This window comes from Colobus angolensis, unplaced genomic scaffold (assembly GCF_000951035.1).
Source record: "Colobus angolensis palliatus isolate OR3802 unplaced genomic scaffold, Cang.pa_1.0 Scaffold102, whole genome shotgun sequence".
Classification (NCBI taxonomy): Eukaryota; Metazoa; Chordata; class Mammalia; order Primates; family Cercopithecidae; genus Colobus; species Colobus angolensis.
In genome coordinates, this window is record NW_012111142.1 from 2,819,844 (window position 1) to 2,831,809 (window position 11,966).

The 11,966-nt window shown below is 37.3% G+C and overlaps 1 protein-coding gene across 3 annotated transcripts in view; it reads right to left on the minus strand.

Annotated features, from left to right (window-relative positions):
* The window catches only part of ATG4C (autophagy related 4C, cysteine peptidase), a 96,385-nt gene extending 88,163 nt beyond the window's left edge, over positions 1-8,222 (minus strand). The window contains exon 1 of one of the 3 annotated variants that reach the window (XM_011940989.1): positions 8,103-8,222. The gene's annotated coding sequence lies outside the window, so the exon portion shown is untranslated. Of the gene's footprint in view, positions 1-8,056 lie in introns of all 3 variants that reach the window. The other 2 variants (XM_011940983.1, XM_011940995.1) reach the window with 2 other exon arrangements.
* Between the last annotated feature and the right edge of the window lie 3,744 nt (positions 8,223-11,966).

Below are 11,966 nucleotides of genomic sequence, written 5' to 3' on the forward strand. Positions count from 1 at the left end.
GGTAGACCTAGCAACATCATACAAATATATGGATGTGTATATGCCCACATACAGGAGAGGAGACTAAAGTGACTATGAGATTTCAGGTCTAATGTCTAGGAGGATAATGGTTCCATTAACTGAAACAGAACCCAAGTAGAGAAGACTAAGGTGAAGATAGGAAATTCAGTTTGAGATACAGTGATTTTGAGGTATGTAATAAGTAAATATGAATGTTATCATGGTGCCTTTAAGAGGTGACTGGATAATGGGGGTTCTGCCCTCATAAATAAGTTAATTCACTCATGGATTAATGGATTAACAGGTTATCAGAGGAGTGGGACTGGTGGCTTTATAAGAAGAGAAAGTGAGACTTGAGCTAGTGTGTTTAGCTCCTTCACCATGTGATGCCCTGCACCACCTCAGGACTCTGCAGAGTCCCCACCAGCAAGAAGGTCCTCACAAGATGCAGCTCGTCAACCCCAGACTTTTCAGCTTTCATAACTATAAGGAATAAATTCCTTTTTTATATAAATTACCCAGTTTCAGTTATTCTGTTATAAGCAACAAAAGACAGACTATGACAATAGATAAGACCATTTCCAAGGCCCATTATATTAGTTACTCTTGCCAAGAAAAAAATGCATTCATATTACTGAAGCTAGTACTACATGTAATGTAAACACAAAATGTAACATTTATTCATCAAGTATTTGAGTGGTTACTCCTACAAGGCACTGAGGGAGCTACAATGGGCCATGAAACCTAGTTCCTGTCCTCATTAATCTTCCATTCTAATAAGCAAGATGGTTATAACTAACCATAAGGCTGAATGTGGTTATATCTCACAATAGAGATATAAAGTATCATAACTATTAAGAGACGTATTTTCCCCCTTTCCAATGAGAATATTCACACATGAATAATATCACAGGGTAAAATACAACAAGCATTCTTCAAATACAAAGAAGAAGGACTTAAAGAAAAACATAAATCTTTCCATTCTGGTTATAAATACAGGAAAACATTAGACCTATTACTTGGGAATTAAAGTACCCCTAACAATTATGTCTATTGTTAAAGATTAATGCTTGAATTGTATCAGCAGTTAAAAGAAGAGCATTGTTTAAAATGTTCACAAACACAATTGTTTTGGCTTACAAATGGAATCACTCGATGTCACTTTTCTTGCATTCCTAATTTTAAATAATATTACAACTGAAAAAATAGAGCTGCAAGTTTAGAGCCTTACAAGTCTTCAAATTGAATATTCTCCAGCTGATATAAATGTTCTAGAGTTCCCTATAACTATATATTATGATAAAGTTTTAAATTATGTCACTTTAGTAGTTTTACAGATAACTGATTTTACAAAGAGTCTATTAAAAAGTAATTTAGTAGGAACCTAACTATATTTTACATTCATAACATAATCACACAGAAAAAATAATTCAAATAACTTTGAACACCTATTTTGACTATATATACCTTTAGTGATATATTCTAAGAACATAAAATGGCAAAAAAAAAAAATCTTTACTTGGTAAATCTGCTGCTGGAAGCAGTATCAGTCAGTCTACTAATTCCAAAACTATTTTATGTGTGTTGTAGGATAGGTCAGATGAGTAAAAAACAGTGATATAATTGAGAATCAGAATTCTCTCTCTGGGAAAACAGATATATAAACAGGAATTGGAAGGAAGTGATGAGAACTCTGCAGTGTTGAATTTGAATTGAAGGTATCCTATGAACTCATGATTTCTTAAAAAATGTATATGTTGGCCTGGTGCAGTGGCTCATGCCTTTAATACCAGCACTTTGGGAGGCCGAGGCGGGCGGAGTATCAGAGGTCGGGAGTTCGAGACCAGCCTGACCAACACGGAGAGACCCTGTCTCTACTAAAAATACAAAATTAGCTGGGTGTGGTGGTGTATATCTGTGATCCCAGCTACTCGGGAGGCTGAGGCAGGAGAATCGCTTGAACCCGGAGGCAGAGGGTGCGGTGAGCCCAGATCCGCCATTGCATTCCAGCCTGGGCAACAAGGGCAAGACTCTGTCTCAAAAAGAAAAAAAAAAAATGTGTATACGTGTGTCCATTTAAAGGGTCTAAAACCAATGACACCTCAGTAGCAAAGAGCATATTAAATACCCAGATCTTGTTTTTTCTTTTTTTTCTTTTTTTTTTTTTTTTTTGAAATGGAGTCTCACTCTGTCTCCTAGGCTGGAGTGCAGTGGCGCGAACTTGGCTCACTACACGCTCTGCCTCCCGGGTTCCTGCCATTCTCCTGCCTCAGCCTCCCGAGTGGCTGGGACTACAGGTGCCCGCCATCACGCCTGGCTAATTTTTTTTTTTGTATTTTTTAACAGAGACGGGGTTTCACCCTATTAGCCAGGATGGTCTCGATCTCCTTACCTCATGATCCGCCCGCCTCGGCCTCCCAAAGTGCTGGGATTATAGGCGTGGGCCACCACGCCCAGCCCAGATCTTGGTTGCTAAGTATCATTTTCCACTAAAATAAACCAGGATTCTGTGGTAAAATGGCTTATTCCATGTATTGAGCAGGAAATTTACAAGGAGAGGCTGGAACATCTCATTGTGCAAATATGAGTAAGAAAGTGCTCAAACACCAATGTGCAGATATCCAAAGGTCATGGGAACTAGCTTGAAGGATCTACTACTGACCAGATTTGAGATAATTTAATCATCGAAAGGAACGATGGTAGCAAATTATAGCATACTGCATAGCTTTTGAAAGAAAGAATCCTTGGGTACACAGTGATACTAAAATAAAAGAGAAGAGAAAGCTCTTATTTAGAGAAGAGAACCAGGAAATGTATGTAGGAATGACAGAAGTGGGAAATCACTATTTGGCAACCACCAATGCTTTTATCAGTGACCACTAAAATCACTGGATAGGAAAACAAAACCTGCAAAACAGAATATCCACATGACCTCAATTTATCACCCCTACAGATTATTAAATACAAAAGGGAAAATGTACTTTCAGAATATAAAACTCTGGCTAAACTAAGTGATCCAAACTTAATCACCAATCATGGAATAAACCATCATTATGTTAATTGTAATATGATCAAATGGAAAGTTCAAAATATCACCCATGTAATAGTAAAAAACAGACAAAAAAACCCACAATTCTTCAATCTGAAACTAATTGTGAGAAAAAAAATCAGACAAATCAATTTTGTGATGCATTCTACCTGAAGACAAAAAAGAAAAGGTAAAGAGTGTTCTAGATAAAACAGACATATAAGTACGAAATACAATTAATATCTTTAATTGGATTCAGTATTTTTGTAATGCTACAATGACATTACTGGGATATTTGGAAAAATCTAATTGTTGAATATGGACTGTACATTAGACAATATTATCATATCAAGGTTAAATTATTTGGATATGCTAATGGCATTATAGTTATGTAAAATAATGTGCTAGTTCTTATTATGATGATGATGTATTATTATTATTATTATGTATTATTATGTAAATAATGCATGATGAATTATTTGGGGGTAAAGTGTGATGTTTCCACCTTACTTTCAAATAGTTCAGGAAGAAAAAGTGTGTGTGTGTGTGTGTATTTATAGTGAGAGAAAGAGCACTTGTCTAACAGCAAAGAATGAGAGTAAAAGAGGCACAATGTTAACAACTAGTGAATCTAGGTAAAAGGATATACAGGTATTTGTCATGCTACCATTTCAATGTTTTTATAGGTTTGAAAGTAAAAAGAAAAAAATAAGGGAAAAAGGTAGAAGTTAGGTTGATTTTAGAGCAGCTAATCAGACTTCATAAAGCCTAACTACTCTTCACCCTATTCATAAGAGCTAAAAGCGAGTTCAAACTTCGAAAAGGTTTGGCTAAAAATAAAGGTAATAATCCTAACAAACAATAAGTAATCACAGACTATTCGCCCTAAGTTTCCCATCACAGCTGTAAACTACACATAATCTCAGAATTCTGTGAAAGATTAGTTATGTGCTGGTTTATCTGGGACGATAGTGAATAAGCAAAACTATTTTATATATTTTCTCCAAATCTAAATACCAAATAAATTTTTTTCTCAAATTGAGTTTTATTAGTTACAAGGTATCTTAAAATTAAAATGGTGTCACAGGAGTCAAGATGATCTTGGACCCAGTATCACTATAATAGTAATGATAATAAACACTTAAAATCTGTACCAAGTATTTTATTAACCTATGTACATATATCATCTCATTTAATTCTCACAACAATTCTATAAGGCTGGCACTATTATTATCCCCATCTTATAAATTTAAAACACAAAAAGTCTTGGAAAAGCTGTATAACTTCTTCCAGGTCATACTGCTGGTATATAGCATATAGAGACTGTGAATCCAGGCAGTCTGACACCAAAGTCTCTTTTGCTGTATACACTCTACCATTTTACTAAGAAATGTAAAATTTAAACAATAAACTATAAATCACTACTGTTTGGGTTCAATATCTATCAAAAATTACATGAATGAAGCATTTCAGAGAAAAATCAAAAGCATGTAATTTTTCCCTAGTGCATTTATATTTATATATGTACCAAATGAATGAAGTTAGAATTTAACCAGATGCCAGTTTACTGCCAAATCTCAAGTGAAAATAAAGATGACATGTAACTGCATTATTCAGTTACTTATTCATATATATAGTTTAATATATTACAGATAGATTCAAAACAGAGACCAACGTATTTCCAGATGCTTTCATGTAGAACTCCACCCCTGCTCAATCAAGAAAAAATGATACCAAAAAAACATATTTTAGGCATAGCATTACTCAAATATACAAAACTAAAACAATGACAAAAGGGTAAAAAATAACTAAGAAATTAACCTTAAACACTGCTACCACAATAAAAAATACTAACAAACAAAGCATGTTTCCCAGATCTGGTCCTCTTTCAACGTTCTCTACCTCAGTGAACAGTGCAACAATCCTTCCAGTTATATAAGCCAAAAACCTAAGATTAGCCAATATCTTCCTCTACCTCACCTTCCATATCTAATCCATCACCCAGTTCCGCCTCCTGAACACCTCTGGAATCCATCCACTTCTCTCCCTCTTACCACCACCACCTTGTCCAAAATATCATCTTTCAGCTGGGCTACTCCAACAATCTTCTAACTGGCCTCTCCCCATCCCCACTCTTATCCCCTCTGTAATCAGTTCTTCCTCTGTGTAACATCGAGTCCTTTTTTAACAGCATTTACTACAGTTGTAACTTTAAATTTCTTTGACTATTTATGTCTGTCGCCTCTGTTAGACAGTAAATTCTATGAGTGTAAAGACCGTATTTACTCACTACTATACCACTATGGCCTAGAAGAGTGTCTAGTTAATAAATAAATGCTGGCCGGGCGCGGTGGCTCAAGCCTGTAATCCCAGCACTTTGGGAGGCCGAGACGGGCGGATCACGAGGTCAGGAGATCGAGACCACCCTGGCGAACACGGTGAAACCCCGTCTCTACCAAAAAATACAAAAAAAACTAGCCGGGCGAGTTGGCGGCGCCTGTAGTCCCAGCTACTCGGGAGGCTGAGGCAGGAGAATGGCGTGAACCCGGGGGGCGGAGCTTGCAGTGAGCTGAGATCCGGCCACTGTACTCCAGCCTGGGCGACAGAGCGAGACTCCGTCTCAAAAATAAATAAATAAATAAATAAATAAATGCTAAATGATTGAATGCATGTCAAAGATTACAATTTTATTTATAAATAGTCCAAAAAAATTAAAAAGTGCTTTATAAGGCGCACCAATTATTCTATATCACAGATTTTTACTTTTTTTTTTTTTTTGAGACAGGGTCCTAATTTCTACCTACCAATCCCTAAGCACTATTTAAATTCCAGATTAGATCTCATTCTCATGAAACATTCCCTAGTTATCTCTCTTCTCACTTTTAACATACTGAAACACTCCCATAAAATCTAATACATATTGACTATATTTTCTGCTTCCTGAAGGCAAAGTTTACATCTCATACATTCTGCCAGAGTATAAGCTCCCTAAGAGCAGGGACTTTTCTTGTTCACTACTATATTCCGAGCACCTTGAAGAGTGTCTGGTATGTAATAGCTGCTCAGTAAGCATGTGTTGATTTAATTCTCTTTATATATTTCAGGATAGAGCACAAATCCTTGCAGCTGTCGTAGTGGGAAGAGTAGAAAGGAACTGAAGTAAATTCCTTAAATTCTTCAAGTTTCTTTTTTTCATCTGTTAAATGTAAATAATAATAGCTTACTTAGTTGGAATAACTGAGCTAATGCTTTAAAAGCATCTATGCAGAGCTGAGGACAAGAGGATACTCTTACAAATAAATGTTTTGGTGATTTTGTGACAATAGTTAAATAGTAAGTAGTCACTAAATGCCTATTAAATGAATAAAATCTCAGGAGAAATATTAAGAGATTGAGTAATGGCTAGCTTATCTTTTTTTAATAAAAAATTATATGAGTAAATTTATTCTGAAATATATTTCGCCCCAAATCGTAAGCATGGCTGAAACCATTTCAGCATTTTGTGCATTAATTAGGAATAATCCCAATTTAACATTGTACCAATATTAATATTTATATTTTAATGACATGTATAGATCATATTTGACAGCTTAAAAAAGAATGATAGTCTTAGTATAAGAACCTCTTTAGTGCAATAATTGGAGAGAAAACAAGCTGCAAACTCATTTCAGTTACGTGGCTCCCCAGAAAGTCAGAAAATTTCTGCCTTTTTATAAAACATTCGTGAACAGAATACGATGCTGTTCACCAGAACTATCAAAATGTCTAGAAATAATTCACAACCAATCACCATAAATACATTTTTTCACATACTTGAATCCTATTTTAAAGAAAAAGAGCATTAATTAAATTGCTTTTAATGACTTTTTGCTAAATTATACAATTCCTTAGATTGGCCACTTTTTGACATGCGGTTCTAAAAATTTTATAGCGAATGAACTGATAATTCAATATAGCCTCAGATTATTGGACTAACTAGAAACTCTCCCCTGTTCAAAGAAGAACTTTATCAATTTGAAACTCAGAAAATACATAGACTTTACTTTTCAAAGCCTTTCCAATCCCTCTGGGTACTCTCAATGGTTCATAATCTAATTACAAGTCACAAGCAAGCAAGAAAGATCATTCCCTTGTCTCTTTCTGCCATCAACTGACGCAAAATCACTGCCAAAAACCCACTGGGGACATATGGTCCAAGCAGAAAAATGTAAGAAAACTCCTAAGTAATTCGGATATAAAAAGATGTAAGACGAGGTATTCTTCTCCAACTATAGGGTAGCAGTGAGCCCCATGTGGGTAAATAACCAATACAAAACGAAAAGGTAAGCCAAAGAAATCATAAGAAATATAAACTCAATAAGCAGTGATGCTGAGTTGACCGCTGAAAGTTCTCATATATGAACACAGTCATTATATGTAAGAATTTATTCTACACCTCCAACCTCAAAAGCCCTTAGATGCGGGTAGGGTTGGGAAGCGTTCACGGTGAGCGTGAACCAAATAAAGTGAATGAACGTTAGTATTTAGATAGAAAGGCATTAATATATGCAAGGTAGTGTGTTATGGCTTGAAGCAGTAACAAGCACCAAAAAGGGAGAAAGAGGCTAGAAATGAGAACAGAGAGATAGTGGGGATCCAGTTATTATTATTTGCCTTTTTTTATTTTTTAAACGAAGAGAAACAGGGACGACAGAGCACTGGCATGAGGAGGGATCAAATGGATGCGATAGATCAGGGGAAAGGGTCTTGCCTGCAACATCTAAGAAAACGATAAGAAAAGGAGGAACAGCTGCCCACAGTTAGGCTTACGGTTTATCTCTGGAACCCAGGACAGAGCGAGGAAGAGTCAGAAGACAAATGACACTACAAAGGAGAGACAAGGGAGGCGCCAAAACCCTCAGAGAACCCAGATGGCTGGCCACAGGGTCTTCACTGAAGGCGGACTCCCCAAGAAACCCGGTCATTCGGAGACCAGAGACACTAAGTCCCAAACTTCTCGACTCCTCTAGCCTCAAGCCGATCCCTCACCGAAATAGAAGGACTGGAGAACTGTAAATGTGCAGGAGCCACCAACCCGGGAAATGCTCCAGCTCTAGCAGCAGCCGCCACAAAAGCAGCCCGCACACAAGCAGACGTTCCGACCTCAGCGCCGCAGCTACAGGTACTTTTAGTACCCCGGCCACCGTAGTAAGAGGAACCGCCTCCGCGTCAAATCCATCAGATCAGCCACTTCCGGGATACGAAAGCTGTGCGATTGGCAGTAGCGATAGCAGCGGCGTAGAGGCCTTTGCTATGCTTACTTTATCCATCTCTTTTTCCCACCTGTTCGCCACCCCAAGCTGCTAATCCACCACCAGTGCAGCTAAGCGAAGAACCAGGAGAAAGTATCCATCTGTGGGCATTGTCACTCTGATAGACAAACCACATTACGGCTGCCATAAATTCCTGTTGAGCACTTGGACTTCAACTACCAGCAGGCCATGCAGCATCACTCCCTTGCCTCTGGCGCAGGAACTGCAAGATCCAGCATGCATTGCGCTTCCTCGCACTCAGGACCAAGATAAGAGCCTAACCAAGCCTCACATTGATTTAAAAAAAAAAAAAAAAAAAAAAGGCCAGGATGCCTTCTTATCCTGTTGTGAAGGAACTCTAAGCCAAGCCATAATTAGGACTGTAGGTTACTTATAAAACATCAAGGCATATGTGCACTTATTTTCCATATTCAGGTTATTTTCAAGCATTAAAACACGAGACAGCCGGGCGCGGTGGCTCGCGTCTGTAATCCCAGCACTTTGGTGAAAGCCCGTCTCTATTAAAAAAGTTAAAAAATTAGCCGGGCGTGGCGGCGGGCGCTTGTAATTCCAACTATTCGGGAGCCTGAGGCAGGAGAATTGCTTGAATCAGGGAGGCAAAGATTGCAGTGAGCAGAGATTCCGCCACTGCACTCCAGCCTGGGCGACAGAGCGAGGCTTTGTTTAAAAAAAAAAAAAAAGAAAGAAAGAAAGAAAGAAAGAAAAAAGGACGGTCTGAAGATGCTTTTTATAACCTGTACATTTCTGGCCAGGCGCGGTGGCTGTAATCCCAGCACTTTGGGAGGCCGAGGCGGGCGGATCACTTGAGCCCAGGAATTCGAGAACAGCCTGGCCAACAGGGTTAAACCCCGTCTCTACTAAAAATATAAAAAATTAGCGGGGCGTGGTGGGTGGCGCCTGTAGTCCCAACTATTCAGGAGGCTGAGGCAGGAGAATCACATGAACCCGGGAGGCGGAGTTTTCAGTGAGCCGAGATCGCCCATCTGCACTCCAGCCTGGGCCACAGAGCGAAACCCTGTCTCAAAAAAAAATAAAATAAAATAAAAGTAAAAATAAATAAATAAAATGGAAATTTTTATCTTCACTCCTAAATGATGTCAAGAGAAATACTGTTACTGTAAAATGTAATCCTATGCCGTTTTACAGTACCGCAGATTTTGTTGGAGCAAGGACTACCAGGCATGCTTCTGAATTACATAGGAAATTATAGTAAAAACTATGAAGTCTATACCACCGGACTATGAAACCACATGGGAATGAAAACTTTCAAGAATGAAGAATTGAAAAGTTCAAAATTAAACTTGAAATTTTTTCAATTTTGTAATAGATTTGGTGGTTTAAATTTTTTTTTATTCTCACAAAAACAGGTAGCTGGATCTATTTATTTTTTAGTCATGTACTTGGACAACTAAATAACAAAACAGCAAAGGGTATGATAAAATCACAAATGGCACACTTACTAGAGTGAGAAAACAAAGTAGTTTTATTGCATGATTCCATTGCCTGTGGTTTCATGTTTCGAAATCCCCAAACTCTGTTCTGATTTTTTTTTAGGAGAGAGAGCATGCATCTAACAAGCTGTTTAGATGCCTTTTTGTAACTTTCATAAAGACCGGGATTACAAGAATGCGTATATTTTATTTCTGGTATTGTGCATTAACAGGCCATGAGAAACAATGCTTGCATTCTTAAGATAACTATATAATTATACAAAAGTAAATTGTGTGTATACTACACACTTGGGTTTTCTGTAGGTTTACCACAACAAATTTTAATTGGTTAGAAAAAAAGGAGTAGAGTACCTTTCCTTTTTACAACTTCACACAGAAGTCACAGGAGGAAACTATATTCTGCAACACTGACATGGCATCAGCTATCATACAAACTGCTTTCCAACTCTAGTGCGTTAAATTATGCAGCGCTAGCAAGTAAATATTTAAAATCTATGAGCATGGAAAATAATCTGCTGTTTTCCATGCTCATGCACCGAAGCAATATGAATGCAGTGAGAGAGGACATTTCCATTGGAATGATTCAAAGGTAATGTTGATAAACTATAATTAGGTGATCTGATATTCATAGGTGTTTGCTGTAAATAAACACAAAACTGCATCCACTTATTAGAGATGTTATTAAGGAAGCTTTAAAAATATGCTAAATATTTGATACACATATTTCTAAAGTCGTTTCCATGATCAATTGTGTAAATGAACATGAGAGTTTAAAGAGTACATAATTTATGTAATCGACTTTATGTTTTTTAAAGAGATTCTTACAGCTGCAGCACTCAGAGAGAACATTCTATCCTCTAAATGTGTCTTCACATTCCAGTTCAGCCAATTGCCAACCATGCAAGAGTTAAAACTGGAGAAGCTGTTCATTTTAGTTCAACAAAAATAAAATGAGTGCTACTAAGGGCAAGCCACTCTGTCTGGGCACTATAAGCTGTTTATGAAACACTGGTAGTTTTGAAAATTAGTTAAGATTTAAAGGGAAATTAAAAGCATACGTGAGCTTCATCAGAATAGAAAACAAAGTACAATATGTATAACGCTGACTTTTAATAATCATCACACATTTGGTTAATTGAAACTTATAATAGCTAATATACCTTCTTAAAGGCAGGATCTGCATCTTGAACATCTGTGTCCCTCCCAGCTCTATACACAGTACTTTGTGCAGAGTAACTGACTCTCAATAAGTGTTTGTGGAAGTTCACAGTGATGACTAGGCCGGGTGCAGTGGCTCATGCTTGTAACCTCAGTACTTTGGGAGGCCGAAGCAGGCGGATAACTTGAGATCAGGAGTTCAAGACCAGCCTGGACAACGTGGTGAAACCCCGTCTCTACTAAAAATACAAGAAAAAATAGCCAGGCATGGTGGCATGCGCCTATAATCCCAGCTACTCAGGAGACGGAGGCAGAAGAATCCCTTGAACCCGGGAGGCAGAGTGATCTGAGATTATGCCACTGCACTCCAACCTGGGCAACAGAGCATGACTCTGTCTCAAAAATAAAAAAAAAATTCACAGTGATGACTGAGGCCCTGAAACTCCCTTTCCATGAATACTGTGTAGTTTTAATGTAAGCGGTTTCTAACACTAGTATTTTATTTTTTATTAGTAATTCAAGTTGTATAATAAAGTAACTATTAAAACCAGAATAATTAACCAGAATGTCACATTCACTAATCATGAAAGCAACAATTTATATATATATGTGTATATATATATACACACACACACAAATACATACTGCTTAGTATGTGTATATGTGTGTGTGTACTTGGTGTGTATGTGTGTGTGTGTGTACTTATATATATAAAATACATTTATAATATATAGGTAACATTTATGTTAAGAGTCAAGCCCTTTCTAAAATGTCATCATATTCCAGGCATATACTTTGAAAGTATACCAACCATTCTAATAGCATTGATTGTGAGGCAGCTCCAGATTTTTGTTAGGAAACTTTTACTTCTTAACTTCTATCAAGTGTATTTCTTATCCATCTCCTTCCTGGACCAGGAAAAGATGAAGATTCTATTAAACAAATGTATACCATGAATTCTTCATTGGGAATATTATGTTAGGCGACACTGAACTCAGCCTTGATGGAATGAATACC